This window comes from Patagioenas fasciata, chromosome 13 (assembly GCF_037038585.1).
Source record: "Patagioenas fasciata isolate bPatFas1 chromosome 13, bPatFas1.hap1, whole genome shotgun sequence".
In the NCBI taxonomy this organism is placed as follows: domain Eukaryota; kingdom Metazoa; phylum Chordata; class Aves; order Columbiformes; family Columbidae; genus Patagioenas; species Patagioenas fasciata.
This window is the reverse complement of record NC_092532.1, coordinates 18,700,969-18,707,223: the sequence shown is the minus strand read 5'-3', so window position 1 is coordinate 18,707,223 and position 6,255 is coordinate 18,700,969.

Here is a 6,255-nt window from a genome sequence, read left to right as displayed (position 1 = left end):
GCTTTCCGCAGCATTTGCAAGAAAACAGAGAAAACACCACGTCCCATTGGTGAAAAGTCTTTTTGTGGCTCAGGACCGCTGCTTGGCATACCAAAAAAATCCTACTGAAAGGTATTTACAATACATAGGTACATATCATCCATTTAGCGTTCCTGGACAGTAAAATCCTGGAACTGTTTCAGATGAAGAAAAGCAAACACATTTTCAAGAATGTCACGTATTGTACAAATAGAATTAATGATTAGACAGGTGATTCTCTCCAACTCCTTCCAACAGTTAGGAAAGAAACTCATTTTCTGCTTTGGGAACAGCTAAAAAGAGTTGTTTTTTCCCTTAAGTTTCTTTCAGATAAAAGACACATCTTAGGCTCTGGATGTTTTCATCTTGCATTAAAGCATTTGCTTTCAGTATGTTTCTATGTACAAAAAGCAGATGAAATAATGTTTATTGCAGACCACCCATTTTATGATTAGAGGAAAAAAGGCATTACACATATATTCTTCTGTTTTTTTAAGAAAACACACAACATTTAAACATAAAAAAAGAAGCCAAAAGCAACCACAGAAGAAATTCCACTGAAATTACAAACAAAGTTGGTTTAAGAGTTCAAATTGCCCAGCAGACAATACTACTACTTAAACAAAAACCCAGTGTCTCAGAAGCTAACCAGAAGTAGTAACAGAAAGAGCTTAAGGGATGATCATCATCACTTCTATGCTTAAGCAGCAGTTAAAACCAACATTATTACCTCTGAGGACTGGAAAAAGACCCGACTAAGCCCTAGAAACCAGCCCCGTGAGAGGCATTGTGTGTATTTTGGCAGGTACTGTCTTTCCACTTTCAGAACACTGAAAACTGAGGTAATTCTAGGAGGTGTAATTAAGGAGAATTTCTTTGCCTTCTTTGATAACCAAACCCCACAAGGAATTGCTACTGGGAGTTTATCAGTACATTTTGGTTTTACATTTAAATATTACATATATTTATAATTCATAACATACACCCCACCCAAATGTACACACATGATATCGAAGCCAATTGCCTGACAGTGCCACCCAGGGAAGGTGCCAAGCTCCTGGCGCCAGCCATGGCTGACAAGCACCGAGCACTTTTACAACTTACCTTTACAGATGTAATTACACCCAATAACATGCTACTTGAAATTGGGGTTGTAAAAGTGAAAAGTTATATTTAGTGGGAAAAGAGGTTGTTCACATCAGATTCTCAGGTGCCTGCCCTGCAGAACAGGCAGCAGGCAGCATCCCTTAGGCAGGACCTGCCCTGACCCAACCTGGTACCAGGGCTGCCCCAGCAGAGCTGTCGGGAACGCTTGGAAACGGTGGTGGAAGCTGCACAGAATTGTGACAACGGGCCAGAAACCGCCTCATTCTTGTCGTTACTGGAACTGTGGGCAGGTTTAGTCAATGCACCCATGTCTGTTCAGTAAAACAGGGAAAAGAGGTCCTCTGAGTGTCCTTAGGTGCCCAGGCCTATAAACACTGTTGCTGTGTTGCATTTTATTACAACTTGGATTAAGCAAATAAACTCGTCATGGAGCACAGAAAAGATGCAACGTAACCAGCACACTGAAGGACAAATGATGGGCTGAACTTAAAAGGTCTCTGTGTTGGAACAGTTATTTCATAGACTGTAAATACCTGTAATATACATTTTACTGTATATTGCTATAGAACATGGACATTTATCCAGCAGGAGGAATCCTAATTCAAGTTAGGTAGCTGAAACAAATGACAAAATGCTTTGGTTCTATCTAAAAATCAGAAAAAAATAAAGTTTTAAATGGGTTAGGTTAGCATTACATTAGAATGTGGAAAATTAATAACTTCTTTTGTTTATTAACACCAAATACATGCTAACGTGCAAATACAAGATCCATCCTTTTGGAAAGAATAGACAACATTCTTCTGTGATACAAATTTCTCATTACAAATTAATTCCATAAAGATGCACTGCCAATGAAACACCACTGTAACAATCGGTGAATTATGTGCCAGTGCTAGAGAGTCTAATTTGTAACATGCTTTGAATTATGTTCCAGTCAAGTAAGAGATGGGTACAAACGGTGTTTCAGAAAGCTTCTTTTACTTCATCAAAGGAGCAGGAAAATTATACAGATTAAATAAAATGGTAGCAGGTGGACAAGTTCAAAGAAATAGACGCATCACGTAATAGTGCGAAATAACAGTTAAAGTAGAGTGAGTGGCAGTTCTCAGGTATCAAGGACGTTGTGAGAAGTGCCCAGGCAAGATGGTGTCACACCATTTGACTTGAGCTGCCAGTTATGACTCTACCTTCCTCCTCCTTTTACAGCCAAACCTTCCTTCTCCTGGTACAGCCCCGTTCAAACGCGCTGCTGCCTTCTGCTCCAAGCGACAGTGACACTCCTCCACAGCCACGTCCTCCCTGCTCTGCTGCAGCATCGCCCGCAGCCGGGACAGAGCTGCTGCAGAACAGAGAAATAAACAGGACAAGTGAGAATAGGAGCCAAACCAATAAAAAGCAGCTGCTGGTATGTGTTTTTTGCTTTAAAACAGTATCAGATTACTGCAAGAAAATGGTGTCATGTAGTTCAATCTAAGTCAATTTAATGATTAATTAAGGATTAATTATGGTCTGAAGATCAGAGGTGAAAAGAAAGGCATCACTTTCACTACAAAGTTAGGTCTATCTGAATTTTTCCATCTTCACCGCGGTAATAATTTTGCATACACTGATGTGCAAGTATTCTTAACCCTATTTAATACTTAATAGTTCTCCTGCCCCCAGTCATACAATTTTAATCATCCTGCAATTTTGAGCAGAAGCACAAACCCTTATTTCTCAGGTTTCGGTATGAAAAAAAATTGTTAGCCTATATAATCTAAAATAATGCAGTTAAAAGGACAAGGGATTAAGACACAGAAAGTAGACTACAGAAAGTAGTTGAAAATTAATTCTTGTACCCTGCATTTTAGCAATGTACGAGGGATAGCTCCCTGAGCCTAAAGAACTAGTTCTAACTAGAACTGTTTGGCACAGGCGCAAGAACTAGAGCTTCCTTGTAATTAGCCAGTATAAACAATTCTGCGTTAGCACATCAGAGTTTACAGGTGATTTAAGGTATTTCAGAAGGCCAACTTAGAAACCACATTTGTCAGATAAACCTTTGGCAAAGAAAACCATATTTCACAGCACTACATTTGCTGGGAACCAGCTGTGGACTTTTTACCATCATAGCAAATATTTTTTCTCTGACACAAAAGGTGACTAAAAGCAACTAAAGAAACTCCTACCCATTCAAAAATCAACCTGCATGTTCCAACCAAGGGGAAACAAATATTTTTATGATCTTGAACTGCTTGGCTGATAAGATACTAAATCAGGAGAAAACTACATTTGATTGCTTTGACGTAGTTGCCTAACACAGGACTCTACTCTTACTAGCAATTGCTGTAACCCTGCTTTAACATACATGAATTGTAACCTTTGCACAAGTAGTAAGAATTCAGCTCTTTTCCAGACTTCTATACAAAGCTTTAGTTTGAGGAGTTGCTCTTATGAAGTCTGTGATCCTTACAAATGGAGATTATGACAGTCATTAATCATTAAATGGTCTTGAAGACCAAAGCCATCAGCTCCAGATACACTGAGATTCTCTTTACAACAGGATACACTTAGAAGAGGTGAACAGCATCTGAACGGAGTACTGCTATAAAAAATGAGAGCACGAAGAAACGTGTAAGATGGGCAAAGTTTACAATACCCAGATAGCAGGTGATTTCATGTGCTCTTACCATCTTTAGAAATTCTTGAAGTTTTTTTGGTTGCAAGGTATGTTGGGCTTTTACTGAGAGAAAAAGTGCTCACCGTGTAACACCGTACCCAACACCTCTGGCTGCTTCTTTTGCAGTTACATGTATCAGGCACCAACACACAGTAAAATCCACCTGCAAAGGCTGTTCCACTGACCTGCGCCAACAGAAAGCTCCACGTTCACCTTGCTTCAGTTGAGAAAAATAATGAAAGCAAACAACACAAAAGAATAAAAAGTAAACAATATAGTGGCATCCTGGGGTGGATTAGAAGGGGGGTGGTCAGTAGGTCCAGAGAGGTTCTCCTTCCCCTCTACTCTGCCCTGGTGAGACCACATCTGGAATATTGTGTCCAGTTCTGGGCCCCTCAGTTCCAGAAGGACAGGGAACTGCTGGAGAGAGTCCAGTGCAGGGCAACAAAGATGCTGAAGGGAGTGGAGCATCTCCCGTGTGAGGAAAGGCTGAGGGAGCTGGGGATCTTTAGCTTGGAGAAGAGGAGACTGAGGGGTGACCTCATTAATGTTTACAGATATATAAAGGGTGAGTGTCAGGAGGATGGAGCCAGGCTCTTCTCAGTGACAACCAGTGATAGGACAAGGGGTAATGGGTTCAAACTGGAACACAAAAGGCTCCACTTAAATTTGAGAAGGAACCTCTTCTCAGTGAGGGTGTCAGAGCCTGGCCCAGGCTGCCCAGGGAGGTTGTGGAGTCTCCTTCTCTGCAGACATTCAAACCCGCCTGGACACCTTCCTGTGGAACCTCAGCTGGGTGTTCCTGCTCCATGGGGGGATTGCACTGGATGAGCTTTCCAGGTCCCTTCCAATGCCTGACATTCTGTGATTCTGTGTATTTTACTATAGATAATATGTTAAGAATGATGAAATTTAAATGCATTATTATCTCTTACAGTATTAGACACAAGCTGCAGTTGACCCCCAATTAACTGCTAGGATCTGGTTCTCTTACCTTTTCTCCACAGAATGAAAGATTACTTTCCCCACTACATTTTTTTTAAACTCCCTAGCCCTGATAGCATACAATACTAGCCATGGACCAGTTTAATTGTGCCTACTCCTTGCTACTACGCAATAGGACTAAAGCACAAGAACGATAATGATCTGGCAACATTTACTGTAGGTTTGTCTTTGGAGGGAGCTTCTTGGAAACATGAAGTTACAGATTTCTTCTCTAACTAGTGTGCGAAAACTAAGGAAGAAACAAAACTTGTAATCATTCCTTCACTCTTCTGTTAACATCAAGGATGGAAATAAATTACTTCAAGTAACCTTTGAACCAACCCACACGAAGTAACAACATGAAGTTCATGGAAGAAAGTAGCATTGGGAAAAAGTACCAGAGGCACAATCTGGCCTGTAGAACAACAGCCCTGAGAATCTCCAACTCCTGATGCTGACTGAGGCTGCAGAGCTTGTCACCTTCGTGCAGAACTTCTCACCTAAACTCCAAAGAGCTCCCATGTACTTTGTGGACATGACAGGGATTTTGTGAACCTTTGAAGCCTGTGCCTCCTGCAGCAACCAAACAGACAAACAAAGGTCTGCGTTCCTCTCTCCAGCTGGCACAATTTGCATAGAAATCACTTTGCACGTACCAAAGCACACGCTGCCAATCCTGCTCAATGTTCACAGCACCAATTCACAGCTTTCAGGATGTTTTGTATACACAATAATTAAGCAGCCACAAAAGCTTGTCCTGAGTTTAACTATTATGTCTTACAAAGCTGGTACATTTGTTCTGATTTCTCTGCCACGCTTGGGGTAGTTTTCAGCACACTACAGAAAATCCAGGATCACTGAAAAATGCCCATATAGGAGGATTTTCTGGGCTGCTACTGAGAGATAATGGTTTGATTTTTCATTAAAGGTGTGTGATGAAGGAACCCTTCCAACTTCAATGGCCAATACATTTTAGCCCTTCACCAGCCCACTCTGTTACAGCACCCTCCCCATTTTGTACTGTTCACAAATGTGAATATTTACAGCATTTTCCTCAGCTGCAATTAAACACAACCACTGAAGGGAACAGACCTAGGACACACTCTGGCAGAACAAACCTTTTCCCAGCCTGACAGTGAGACACTGCTGCTTTCTGTCTAAGGTTCTCAATTAGTTCATCTACTCTGTTTCAGGTATTTTTTAGACCTTCCTTTGCAATTTGTTGTTGAGAATATAAAGAAAGTCACCAAGAAAAGCCCTTTCAACATTGACATATGTATTATACTGGTTCTTCTCTACTCAATTGGCTTATTACTTTGAGAAATAAACCCGACTTATTTTGACAGAATTACTGATAAAGTTCATACTCACTGCAACTCACTCCTTTACAGTCCAGTGTCACAGCTATTACTGCCAGGCACTATACTACTATAAAGAAACAAACAGAACTTTTCCTGTTTTCACAGGTAACAGCTTTTATGCATCTT